The sequence below is a fragment of the Mobula hypostoma genome, chromosome 16 (genome assembly GCF_963921235.1).
Source record: "Mobula hypostoma chromosome 16, sMobHyp1.1, whole genome shotgun sequence".
Lineage (NCBI taxonomy): Eukaryota > Metazoa > Chordata > Chondrichthyes > Myliobatiformes > Myliobatidae > Mobula > Mobula hypostoma.
Window position 1 is genome coordinate 52,515,849 of NC_086112.1, and position 14,660 is coordinate 52,530,508.

The window sequence follows — 14,660 nt, forward strand, 5'->3', positions numbered from 1 at the left end:
TTGGAGAAAGTAATGTCTTGCAAATCCTGTCAGAGTTGTTGTACATCCGATGTCACCCCAAACCTTGTTCAAAATTGTTTCTTCACCCTTGAAATAGCCCTCCCCAAATCATACCTGGTCCTTGATGGTGATGGCAAGAAGAGGGTCTGGATGGTGAGGGTCTTTGATAATGTATGTTGCTTTCATGTGGCACCACTCTTTGTTAATGTACTCAGTGATGTGGAGGGCTTTTCCTGTGATGGATTGGGCTGCATCCACAATTTTCTGTAGCCTTTTTGATTCCTTGATTCGTTGTGACTGTTTGTTTTTCTGAAATCTTAACCATATGTGCTATTTGTGCTGTGTGCTGTGTGCTGTCGGTAATGCATTTTCACCTTGGCCCTGGAGGAACACTGTTTCGTTTGCTATATTAATGTATGGTTGAATGATAAATAAATTTCAACTTAAATTTGAAGCTATTGATACTCTCCACCTCTGTTCCCCAAATGAGGTCAATAATTAGCTCTTTGGTTTTGCTGATGCTGTGTGAGAGGTTGTTGTTGCGGCACCACTTAACCAAATTTTAAGTCTTCCCCCTACATGACGATTCGTCACCACCTTTGAATGGTACCTTCATTGGTATCAAAGTTCAATATGGCATTGGAGCTGTAGTTTTCCACCCAGTCATAAGTATAAAGTGAGTAGGGCAGGGGGCTAAGCATAATGGTGCACCTGTGCTGATGGTGAGCTTGGAGGAGATGCTGCTCCCAGTCTGTACTAACTAGAATATATCAGCAAAGGGATCAAGGATCCAGTTACACGGGAGGTGCTGACGCCCAGGTATTGGAGTTTAGTGGTGAGTTTTGAGGGGATGATGGTGTTGAATGCTGAGCTGATGTCAATGAAGAGCATACTGATGTATGCATCTTCATTTTCTGGGTCTTCCAGTGTTGTGTGAAGAGCCAATGAAATGCATCTGCTGTTGATTTGTTGTGATGACAGGCAAACTGGAGCAGATCCAAGCCATTCTTCGGGAGGAGTTGATATGTTTCATGACCAACTGCTTGAAGCACCTCATCAAGGTGGATGTAAGTGCTTTGGACGATAGTCATTGACTGTTTTGGACTTCTTGGACACTTGGTATGATTGATGCCTACTGGTACAGGTGGGTACCTCAAACTGCCAAAGGGAGAGGTAGAAGATGTGCGTTAATGCTCCAGCCAGTTGAGTGCATTTAGGTGATTCAAAAATCTGTTTCTTTGCCTGAGATGCCGTTTCAGAGTAGATGGAGGCATTTATCTGTGAATGGGTGTGTAGTTAGCTGAAAGTTGGGAGATATGGCAATGACATTGAAAATCATTGTGATCTTGAACCCTCTATGAAAAGAGCAGTCCAGTCAAAAATGACTTCCTGCTGACTGTTACATATCACATTGATGACAGCCGTGGAAGATCCAAATATAGAAATAGGGTACAAGTTCCATGTTCAAGAGTTGTAATGAGCTTTTGAAGTTCTTTAAAAGTGAGAGTGCTAACATAATCTTTATAAATTTGCAGGTAACTTAAAAAAAAATCATTGCTTGTTAACATTACTAGAGACATTAACTTGATTGTGGAGTTGGGAAGGTAAATTCAGCAGAAATTCATCCATGCAGCCTCATTTATAACTTTCTGGTTGACTTCGGGAACTCTCAATGTATCTTGTATTTATCCTGTTTACTGTTTATAGTAGGTTCAAGATTGATGGTCTTAAAGTGACATTATACGTTTTGGAAAAGAAACACTAAATTTTAATGGAAGTGTCCTTCAAGCTGTTATATATTCTCTACATTACTTTGCTATTATTTACATTTGTGGCATGTTTGGTATTTGGAAAGTATCATATATAATTCACTTCTGGGAAATGTCGCAGTTTTGTCATAGCCATCCAGCATTTTGCTGAAAAGTAGTTCTTAGGACTGAAACCCTTCCAAAGGAGATCAATTTCAAGTTCTCCAATGTTACCATTTCTCTATTACAGAATTTATTTCTGCCAGTGAGTGTTGAGATCATTGAAAGTCCCAGAAAACAAATATCACATTTCTTCCAAGACAGTCTGAGGTCAGGGTTTAAATTTAAAAACGTCCTGTTTTTTAATCTTTTATATATTGCCTCTGATGATTTTAATGTTTAATGTATGATTCCAATTAGCAGATTTTATTCCACAGTTTTGCTAGTAGCGGAAGAGGAACGTGAATAAGAAAGAAACTAACCAGTTACATTACCCACCCTTTCAAAATTCTTGTTGCATTTTAGCAAATAGTGAAAAGGAAGGTTCCAGCCAGCTGAAAGCAGACCATATTTTATACTAAAATTGCACATAAAATGTGGCTTAAATGAAATAGTAATGAAAACAGCAAAAAGTTATAATTTTATGTAAGATCTTTCTTTCAGATCAGTGTTATTTAAAATGTGAAAAGAAAGATGAGATGAGAGGGTGTTGGAAAACATACTGTGCATTGTGATTTTTATGAAGATTGATCTGCGACGATGTGACCTGGCCAGACTGCACACAAAGTAGGAGCTCCCACTTTACTGATATGCTTTATATGGCCTATCAGTGTTAACCATGCTACAGACACCCAGAATACTCTGCACAGATCTAAGCACCTCACACAAAGGATGATGTATGGCATTTCAAGGGAACGAAGGTAAATTTACCAGAATAGACCTGGGATTAATTCACATGGAGCGATTATGCCAACTCTCTGTCTGGAGAAGCATTCAATAAATGCACTGCTATAAAAGGTTTAATAACCTCACACTTGCCATAGATATGAGTGAAGAATCATCAAATCACAAATCTCTGAATTGATTTTTAAGTGTTATTGTAATTGCACCCATCCAGTCAAGAGGAGTGCATTCAATGGCATTCATGGCATCTGTCTTATAGATGTTGGAATTCAGGAATTGAGTAATCCACAGGAAAATTGCTCTAATGTGGATTCTCCAATCAAGTCCAGTTTTCTGGTCCATTGTACACCCAGACTATTGGAGGAGGATTTGGTGATGGGCAAAAACATTGAAAAACAAGCAAGGTGGTTAGTCCTGTATTGATGGGTATGATTGTTGTCTGTCAGTTGAGTGGAGCAAAATTTCCTTATCGCTTACTGCAATTAAATGCAGTGTTTGCCATATGATGTTCATGCACGTCATCTGTTGGATCATTTCTGGCAAATATTGTAACACCAAAGTTCAGCAGAGCACACAAGGATTGAATGTCAATCTGTTACCTGTGTACCTTTCCTGTCTGCACTAGCAACACCATAAACCCAACACAACCTATGGTATGGTGTATATACATTAAATTCTTGCGAAAAATTCATACATATTATTAGGGGCAAATTGCTGACATTTTATGGATTAATGATAGGAATATTGACCAGTTTTCTGATCCTGGTAGTTATCCAGTCACCTGCAGTGCATTGATGTGAATGTTTAGACATTACAACCATGATGCAGGGCCTTGGAGAGATCAAGAAAGCAATATTATGTGCTGTTTTGATCTCCATCCCTAACCACAGACATATTTTTCACGGCAAAATTTCTCCAACCTGATTTGTTGAACGGTAGAACATTTCTGTGATGGGAGTGAGTCAACTTGGCCTGAATTCATTGTGGTTTAAAAGAATAAGAAGAGATTTCATTGAAATACAAAGGGCTCAACAAGCTCAAAGCAGGGAATGTATTTTTTCTCATTGGTGGGTTTTGAATAAATAATTGGGGGTTATAGGGTAAATCTATGGAATTCTCTATCATAGTAGGCTTTAGAGACCCAGTCACTGATTATATCCAAGCAGGGGATGGATAGATTTCTAGACTCAAGAAGCATCAAAGGGCTTGGGGAGAAACTGAAAATATAACATTGCATTCAAAGATTAGCCATGATCATATAGAGAACAGGCGTGAAAGGATGAATGGTCAGATTTTTCTCTTATTTTTCTATGTTTTTATCTTCGACGTTGGTGAAACAGGGCTTACTTTGAGGCTCCCTATGCGGTGAAATCTTACTAACAGGTTTTGTTTAGATTTATATAGAAAAAGTATTACTTCAGCAGAGGAACAAAACTGAAAAAAACAATTGAAGATGAAAGATATATCCTTGCTGATTTACATGAATAAGAACTCAATTTCAAAATCCTTTCAGATTCCTCCATTGATCATCTCTCTGATCTCTCCCACTTTATAATCCTTCATGGTGTCTGTGTTCCTCCATCTCTGGCCTCTTAGTCATTCTTTAATTTAATTACTCCACCATCAGCTTTCAAGGCTCTGAGTGCTGGAATTCTCTCACTAACTTTTCTACTTCATTTCGCTTCTTTCCATTTCCTTTCATTTAATATATCTATGTTTCTATGAAATCTATATCTTCCATTAAGTTTTAGGCTACTTACTTTCATTCCTCTATGTAGTCTGATACCTATTTTTGTTTAGTAACTAGCACTCTAGACAAATCAAAGTATTGGCGTTCAATCACCTGACCTGGTCCATCTTTTCTTGCCACCACCTCAATTTAAGACCACAAGCACCCCTGCTTCTGCAGCAAATCATATGACCCAAGCCAAAGACATCCCTGGACAGGAGCAATGAACTATAGTGTACTAAAGGATGTATAATGAAAGAAGATGTAAGTTATTAATCTTCAAGTACTCCAGAAGTCCTGTGCTCTACAAGCATAACTTAATGACATGCACTAATGTTTGAAAGACATATGATGACTTTGTGCATTTAAACTCTTCTCCAAAGAATTGAATATGTCAGCTGACATTTGCAAATTACTCCAATTAATGGAAGCAAATATTATTTTTCCACAATTCAATTTAACTTGTCTGCAGCTCAGGTACATCTCTTTGAAGATGACTGTAGCTAAGGTCTTATTGACAAGTGCTCCTGTCAAATATTTGGGGAGGTTTTACCACAGTAACAGCTCAATATGAATTGAAGTTGTGGTTTTTCATGTTAAGCTCCATCAATTATATCCTTTAAATTACTTTCCTTAGCTGGAATTAGTTTTTCCATTTATAATTAATTTTAAAAGTCCTTTAAAATTCAGCACATTCCTAATAAATTATTCAGGAGATGGCCAAAATCCTAAAGAGCTCTGTAATCTAATCTCTCTAAACACTAGATAGCTGTTGATTTTGGCAAAATACTGGGATTAGGGTAATGAAAACAGATTTATACGCATTGTTTAGCTGTTTAGCTGCAGGCTTTATGGAGAATGATCATAGGATATTGCCAGTTAAATGTTCAATGAGGATGAATAAATTGAAAGGATTTTAATCAAGAAGCAGCTTCTACCCTTCCTGTTATAAACAGGAGCAAAAGTGGGGACAAGAGGAAAGGAGTCCCTTGTTATCTTTGTTCAGCCCTTATTCAGTTGGTGTGCATTACAGCATTAAGAACATTGAAAACTCACAGCTTGAGCATTAATGTAGCAGTCATATAGTTCCTTAATATTTCTGGCACTTTTGATCTGTTGCTCATACAAGTCTGAGGAGAATGAATTTAATTCTAGCACCATTCACCCAATGTGGCCATGCCGGGGTATTTCCTGCCTTTAAACAATTTCTGAATGTTGGGAATATCAGACCCATATAAAACAGTCACTCCTCCAATCATCTACACCATGAAGAATGGATAATTTTGACAGATGTGAAGGGTCTCAAAGCTTGCTTGCTGCTTTCTGGCCTTCCGTGCATTTTAACACATTTTCTTCTCAACCATTTACTTGTTGAGGCTCGTTCTTGATGCTTTGTTCTCACATTATGTCAATCTTATCATCTTACTACACGGTTTTTGTGCCTCCATTACCTTGCCCTCACTTTCTCAATTTGTATTCAGATCAGCCCTGGACATGTTGCACGTTGACATCTTCTAACATATTCTTAAAAGTGGTGAGGAGAATCACTGAAGATACTGATAGAGATAACCAGAGCCATCTCTTATTGAAAGGATAAAGACAAACTTAAATCTGTGCTTCACTTTTCGTATATTTGGATTTTCAGAAGGCTTTGATTAAGTCTGCCGTAAAATGTGGGTACGCAAAACTAAGATGCTTGGGGATGTGGGGTTAAAGATTAAGGATTTCCCTCAAAGGACTGTGAATTGGTGGCATTCTTTGTTTGTTTATTTATTTAAGATAAAATAGATAATTATGCCTCTGGTTCACAAGCCTCTGAGGGAAATCCTAAATCTTTAACCCCACAACCCCAAGTGCTTTAGTGTTGCATACCCATTTTCTCTGATTTATAAGGCTGCAAAGTCTAATTTGCAGAACATATTTAAGAAAGAGGTTAATAGCTAGACACAAAGGGCATCAAGTGATATGAAGAAGGAGCAGGTATATTGTATAGACATCAAGGATCAATCATGATTGCATTGAAGAGGGTAGTATCTCAAAGGAACAAATAACTAACCTTAATACTGTTATACTATTATCGCTCGCATGACATTCTGAAGTGGGAGGGTGATCAGCCAGAAGTCGTGGTGCACATCGGTACCAATGACATAGCAAGGAAGAGTGAGGAGGTCCTGGAAAGTGAGTATAGAGAGCTTGGTAGGAAGTTGAAAAGCAGGACCTCGAGGGTGGTAATCTCAGGATTGCTACCTGTGCTACGTGCCAGTGAGGGTAAGAATAGGATGCTCTGGAGAATGAACAAGTGGCTGAGGAACTGGTGTAGGGGGCAGGGTTTCAGATTTCAGGATCATTGGGACCTCTTCTGGGGCAGGTGGGACCTGTATAAGAGAGATGGATTACATTTGAACTACAAGGGGACCAATATCCTTTCAGGGAGGTTTGTTAGTGCTATTGGGGAGGCTTTAAACTAGATTTGCACCGAGATGGGAACCAGAGTGCCAGAGCTGACAGTGGGGCTGGGGTGAAAATAAATGATGTTAAAAGTTCAAGCAAAGCCGCAAATAGAAAGGTTGTGAGTGGTGGTAAAAATCTTCTGAGGTGTATATATTTCAATGCTAGGAGTATTGCAGGGAAGGCTGACGAGTTGAGGGCGTGGATTGACACGTGGAATTATGACGTTATAACAATTAGTGAAATTTGGCTACAGGAGGGGCAGGACTGGCAGCTTAATATTCCAGGGTTCCGATGTTTCAGGTGAGATCGAGGCAGAGGACTGGAAAGTGGGGGAGTAGCATTGCTTGTTAGGGAAAATATTACAGCAGTGCTCAGGCAGGACAGATTAGAGGGCTTGTCTACTGAGTCCTTATGGGTGGAGCTGAGAGACAGGAAAGGTATGGGCACATTAGTGGGGTTGTATTATAGACCACCCAATAGTGAGAATTGGAGGAGCAAGTCTGCAGAGAGATAGCAGGCAACTGCAGGAAACATAAAGTTGTGGTGGTAGGAGATTTTAATTTTCCACATATTGATTGGGACTCCCATACTGTTAGGGGTCTAGATGGGTTAGAGTTTTTAAAATGTGTTCAGGAAAGTTTTTAAAATCAATATATAGAGGTACCAACTAGAGAGGATGCGATATTAGATCTCCTGTTAAGAAACGAGTTCGGACAAGTGACAGAAGTGTGTGTAGGGGAGCACTTTGGTTCCAGTGATCATAACACCAATAGTTTCAACTTGATCATGGACAAGGATAGATCTGGTCCTAGGGTTGAGGTTCTAAACTGGAAGAAGGCCAAATTTGAAGAAATGAGAAAGGATCTAAAAAGCGTGGATTGGGACATGTTGTTCTCTGGCAAGGATGTGATCCGTAAGTGGAAAGCCTTCAAAGAAGAAATGTTGAGAGTGCAGAGCTTGTAATGTCAGGATTAAAGGCAAAGTGAATAGGAATAAGGAACCTTGGTTCTCAAGGGATATTGCAACTCTGATAAAGAAGAAGAGAGAGTTGTATGACATGTACAGGAAACAATGCGCAAATAAGGTGCTTGAGGAGTATAAAAAGTGCAAGAAAATGCTTAAGAAGGAAATCAGGAGGGCTAAAAGAAGACATGAAGTTGCCTTGGCAGTCAAAGTGAAGGATAATCCAAAGAGCTTTTACAGGTATATTAAGAGTAAAAGGATTGTAAGGGATAAAATTGGTCCTCTTGAAGATCAGAGTGGTCGGCTATGTGCAGAACCAAAAGAAATGGGGGAGATCTTAAATGGTTTTTTTTTTGCATCTGTATTTACTAAGGAAACTGGCATGAAGTCTATGGAATTAAGGGAAACAAGTAGTGAGATCATGGAAACTGTACAGATTGAAAAGGAGGAGGTGCTTGCTGTCTTGAGGCAGATTAAAGTGGATAAATCCCCAGGACCTGACAGGGTATTCCCTCGGACCTTGAAGGAGACTAATGTTGAAATTGCAGGGGCTCTGGCAGATATATTTAAAAATGTCGGTGTCTACAACTGAGGTGCCGGAGGATTGGAGAATGGCTCATGTTGTTCCGTTGTTTAAAAAAGGATCGAAAAGTAATCCGGAAAATTATAGGCCAGTAAGTTTGACATAGGTAGTGGGTAAGTTATTGGAGGGAGTACTAAGAGACAGAATCTGCAAGCATTTGGATAGACAGGGACTTATTAGGGAGAGTCAACATAGCTTTGTGCATGGTAGGTCATGTTTGACCAATCTATTGGAGTTTTTCAAGGAGGTTACCAAGAAAGTGGATGAAGGGAAGGCAGTGGATGTTGTCTACATGGACTTCAGTAAGGCCTTTGACAAGGTCCCGCATGAGAGGTTAGTTAGGAAAATTCAGTTGCTAGGTATACATGGAGAGGTGGTAAATTGGCTCAATGGAAGAAGCCAAAGAGCGGTAGTAGAGGATTGCTTCTCTGAGTGGAGGCCTGTGACTAGTGGTGTGCCACAGGGATCAGTGCTGGGTCCATTGTTATTTGTCATCTATATCAATGATCTGGATGATAATGTGGTAAATTGCATCAGCAAATTTGCTGATCATACAAAGACTGGAGGTGTAGTGGACAGTGAGGAAGGTTTTCAAAGCTTGCAGAGGGATTTGGACCAGCTGGAAAAATGGGCTGAAAAATGGCAGATGGAGTTTAATACAGACAAGTGTGAGGTATTACACTTTGGAAGGACAAACCAAGGTAGAGCATACAGGGTAAATGGTAAGGCACTGAGGAGTGCAGTAGAACAGAGGGATCTGGGAATACAGATACAAAATTCCCTAAAAGTGGCGTCACATGTAGATAAGGTCGTAAAGGAGCTTTTGGTACATTGGCCTTTATTAATCAAAGTATTGAGTATAAGAGCTGGAATGTTATGATGAGGTTGTATAAGGCATTGGTGAGGCCGAATCTGGACTATTGTGTTCAGTTTTGGTCGCCAAATTATAGGAAGGATATTACTAAGGTTGAAAGAGTGCAGAGAAGGTTTACAAGGATGTTGCCGGGACTTGAGAAACTCAGTTACAGAGAAAGATTGAATAGGTTAGGACTTTATTCCCTGGAGTGTTGAAGAATGAGGGGAGATTTGATAGAGGTATATAAAATTATGATGGGTATTGATAGAGTGAATGCAAGCAGGCTTTTTCCACTGAGGCAAGGGGAGAAAAAAAACAGAGGACATGGGTTAAGGGTGAAGGGGGAAAAGTTTGAAGGGAAAATTAGCGGGGGGCTTCTTCACACAGAGAGTGGTGGGAGTATGGAATGAGCTGCCAGACGAGGTGGTAAATGTGGGTTCTTTTTTAACATTTAAGAATAAATTGGACAGAAACATGGATGGGAGATGTATGGAGGGATATGGTCTGTGTGCAGGTCAGTGGGACTAGGCAGAAAATGGTTCGGCACGGCCAAGAAGGGCCAAAAGGCCTGTTTCTGTGCTGTAGTTTTTCTATGGTTTCTATGGTTTCTATCCTGTTTTTTATAATCCTTTCAGTTCATCCTAAAACATTGCAATCAATGGAATGTTTTTGCAGCACGCAATTTGTACTCAGTAACATAATAATGGTAATATAATTTTGGATTTAGACTGGGAAAGATGAAAGGTGGCTGAAGTAGAGCGTGGAAAATGCCATCAGCTTTCAGGGCTGCATAGTCTCTGTTTTGTTTCATGCCCTGTGTAACTACTTTTAAAGTGATTGAAACGGTAGATGAGGTCTCAGTTTAGACTAAGTAAACATTAATGAGGGTGACTCACAGAAAGTGACCAGAAAAAAATTATGTGGAATAATATGTGGAAATGAAAGAACAATTTTTTAAAAATTCCACTTTACTTTTACACAAGTAAACACGAAAAAATCTTCCAAAATGTAAGAGAACAATATATGTAGATGGAATGAGAAACTTAACAAAGATATTATTTAAAGGAGGTATAGGAGAAACAAATTGAACTGCAAGCTAATACATCCCTGGGACCAGATCCTGGGTTCTGAAAGAGATGGTACAGTAATGGAGTTTGGGTCGCAGTGGTTATCATCTTCCAGTATCCCATAGATTCTTCAATGGTTGCCACATATTGGAAAATAACAAATTTACCCCCTCAATATAAGAAAAGGAGAGAGAAGGAAAATGAGGAATTTTAGACCAGTTAGCCTGATATCTGTCATTAGAAGAGTACATCACAGGGACAGGGACTTCAGCCCATGATATCTGTGCAAGTTTAAACAGCACTGTCTGCCTGAACATATTCTAAATGTCCCTCCTTCCCTGCCTTTCTGTGTGCTTTTCTAAATGCTTAAACCGTTGTATCAGCTAAACACAAAGGACAATTCCATACTTACAAAGTATAGACAATGCTTTCTTTTGAAACTACATGCAAACTTCACACCTCATATTTCATATCCATACCACAAATGCCAGCATCATCTCGACTGGGACTCACAGCTTTTAGGAATGCATTGTTCCAAACTAAATCCGCAATACACTTTCAAGGAACAGAAGACTGGTAGCCAAAGCTATTTGCTAGATGTAAATGACCTAAACCCAAAAATCACTCTAACAGTATGCACTTCTGGTTGACACATGACAGGAAGGACATGGTAGTATTGATGAGCGTGTAGAGGAGATTCACCAAGATAGGAAGAGATTGGATAGGCTGGGTCTGTTTTCATTAGAATGAAGGAAGCTGAAGGATAGCTGATAAAGGTACATAAAATAAGGGGCATAGATAAGGTAATTTGTTAGAATCTGTTTTCCCCAATGTAGGGGTGTCATGAATGAGAGTAAATTATTTTTAGGTGAAAGGAAGGAATTTTAAAGAAGATTTCACTGGAAAGCAATTTTATTACACAGCGTGTGGTGGAACTTGCTGCCAAAGAAGGTGGTGACTCAGATACAACTGTATGTTTAAGAGGCATATCTAGTCAGGCACTTGAAATGGGAAGGGATAGATTAGTTGTATTAAAAGTTAACTTCACTTGTCACACGCATATCGAAACGTCGAGGCATACAGTGAAATGCATCATCATTTTGCATCAATGGCCAGCACAGTTCAAATAACTGCTGGGAGCAACTCTCAAGTGTCAGCTTGCTTCCAACACCAACGTAGCTCGCCCACAACTTACCGACTCGAACCCATAAACGTCTTTGGAATGTACTGTATGAGAAAAGTGGAGGACTCAGAGGAAACCCACATGGTCATGAGGAGGACACACAAACTCCCCACAGATGGTGGTGGGAACTGGAGCACAGCTGCTGATCACCAGCACTGTAAGGTGTTCTGCTAACTGCCATATTACTGTGCCAGGCAAATGGGCAAGATCAGCTCGCATGTGCAGGACTGAAAGGCCCATTTCTGTTCTATACATCCATATGATTATGTGACTCTACAGCACTGAAGTAACCAAAAGTACATTGGGTGACTGCAATGCATAGTAGTGACCCTGAGATTCCACTTGCCCCATGACTTTACTTCACCAACCATCTGTCTCGGGCGTCCTGCACTGTTAGAATAAAGTAGATATTATGCTTGCGAGACAGCACATCATCTTCAACCTGGGCATGTTGCGGCATTTTGGACCTAACCTCGGGCTACCTGTGCACTTTGTTTCTATCAGAAATGCTGTATTTTATCTATCTGTAATATTGGCTCAGTTTCTCTCTCTTCCTTAAAATAGCAGGACCTGCTGGACAGGTCTTACAGCCATTAAATTTCCAAGTTTGATGTTTATACTTTGTCTTATTTGATGATTTTTTTTTTCATTTTCTCCTTCCCTCTCTCCTTGCTTCCATAATCTTGACAATGTATTCATATGGCAACTTCATCTTCATCTTAACAGAGATGTTCTGGTTATCCTATCCGTCCCTCCCTCACCTCAAAAACTTAAGCCTAACCTGTTTACTCACTTTTCCAGTTCTGATGAAGGCTCTTCAGCTTACCTGACTGTTCTTACTTATTAGAAATAAGTAAGAACGTTCTTACGTTCTAACGTTCTTACTTATTAGAAATATTGGAACTCTGTTCCAAAACCAGTAATCTAGATGTTGATCATTTAAATTCCTTCCAAGCAGGCTCAGAGTGCTTATCTGAATCTAAGCCTTTACATTATTCATCCAAAGCCTCAACTCCCTAAGTTGTTTATGAGATCACACTAGCTCAAGAAATTCCATATTGAACAGAGAATTTAATCACTTTAATGCTTGCTCCTTAAAAAAAATCGATTCCATTCCTAATTAGTTTCCAATTTAATCATGTTAATTAATGCATTATTTACTGTTTTATCTGGGAATCTAATATTCAGCTGAGGCAAATAATCTCACTAAAATAATTACTGGCGTCTACTTAATTGGGCATTTGTATCTTTTATTTCTGTACTCATTAGTTGTTACATGGCATGCACATTTGAAAGTCACCAAATAACCTTTCAGCAAAATGAAGAAATAACTCAGAGACAAAAAGGAAAGAAGAAACAAGATGGAAATGGGATTTGGTTTTCTGTAGGATATTTCTATACCTACAGGTCCATTTCTATTTTGAAATATTAATTCCTAGTACTCTTTAAAACAATAAGTTGTGTTAATTGATTTGACCTTACATAACACTGAAAATTTGATTTGCGCTATGGAGACAGCAAGTGCCTAGTTTCTGTTTAACTTTGGAAAGATTAGTTACACAATTCAAATAATAAAATAATGGAAAATATAAACAGAACAGTATTGGAATATTGCACAAAAGTAATTTCTATGTAGAGATTAATATTATATGCAGAAGAATAGAAGCTATAATATTACAAAGAACTTAATCACCATGAAAGTATGGCTTATACACTGTGCATCATTGATTACTGGAGATTTGTGCAAAAAAATCTAGCTTATTAACTACACAGAATGTGCCGGCATAATGCAGCAGGACAGGTGGCATCTGTGGAAAAAACAGTAAACATTTTGGATCAAGACACTTCACATGTCCATTTCCCTCCATAGAAGATATCTGATCTGTCAAGTTCCTCCGCCACCTGTGCTGCTCCTGATTCCAGCATCTGCAGAGTAATGCTTCTTTCAATTATTAACCAGCTTATTGAAGTTTCTTTAAGTAAACACTGAGGTGAGAGATTTGTCAGAAGCTTAGTTACCTATAGAATTTCTGCACATTTAAATAATGTGCATGAACGTGCTGACTGATATTACAAAAATGGGTAGTCATAAAATAATACTTTTCACAGGAGAAGGGAATGTTTCTGTCTCCTAGACAATATTTTTAAACAGTTTATGCCATGTAAACAGATTAGTTGCAGGGTATTTGCTTCAAGAAAATTTGCTTCCCTGTTTGCCAGGTAACCGCAGGCTTTATATTACAGAGCCATGAATTAGTCAAGTGCCCTGGCATATCCTGAAACTGTCTGGGACAATGGAAGCTCAAAGAATCATTCAGTACAGAATAGGGACATTTGTCCCTCTAAGACCATACTGACCATAAACACCCATTTACATTAAACAAACATTTAATTTACTCTCCCCAATTCCCCTCAACTTCTCCCTCGATTCTATCATTTACCCCCACACTACAGAAAATATACAGTGGTTAATTATTCTAGGAATCCACACATTGGGGATGTGAGAGTAAACCTAACCACCTGGAGGAAACCCACAGAGTCTCAGGGACAACATGCAAACCTCAAGCAGGTAGCACCAGACGTCAGGAATAAACCTAAATGACTGGACTATAAGGCAGCTGCTCTTTCATGCATCCTCAAGCCCCCAAAGACTTTAACCCTACAATGGACGTGAACAAAATATATTACCTGAAATTGGAAATCATCAAAGTAGAATCACGAACATGATATCATTAATGCTAACTATAACCAAAACCATAATAAACTGCTGCTCCATTGTTTTATTCCCTTCACTAAGATACCATTAGGTCTGTCTGTCTGTCTAGGTACCATATCCGATGCGGACTTTGGTGACCATGGTTTTCCATATAGATCTATCCTTCGTTTTTTGGATGACTTCCATTTCCTCGATGTGTAGCCACCTGGCTATGCTTTTGATGTACATAAGCCAAGGCCTTCCTCTAGGTTTACTCCCCTCAATCTTTCCAGAGAGTATGAGTTTTTCTAATTCATCTTTCCGCATGATGTGTCCTAGGAATCTGAGTTGTCTTTCTCTTATTGTTGGTATGAGTGATCGAACTGCTTGGGCTCTTCTGAGAACTTCTTCATTTGATGTGTGTGTTGTCCATGATATTTTTAACATTCTCCTGTAGAACCACAATTCAGCTGCTTCTAGTT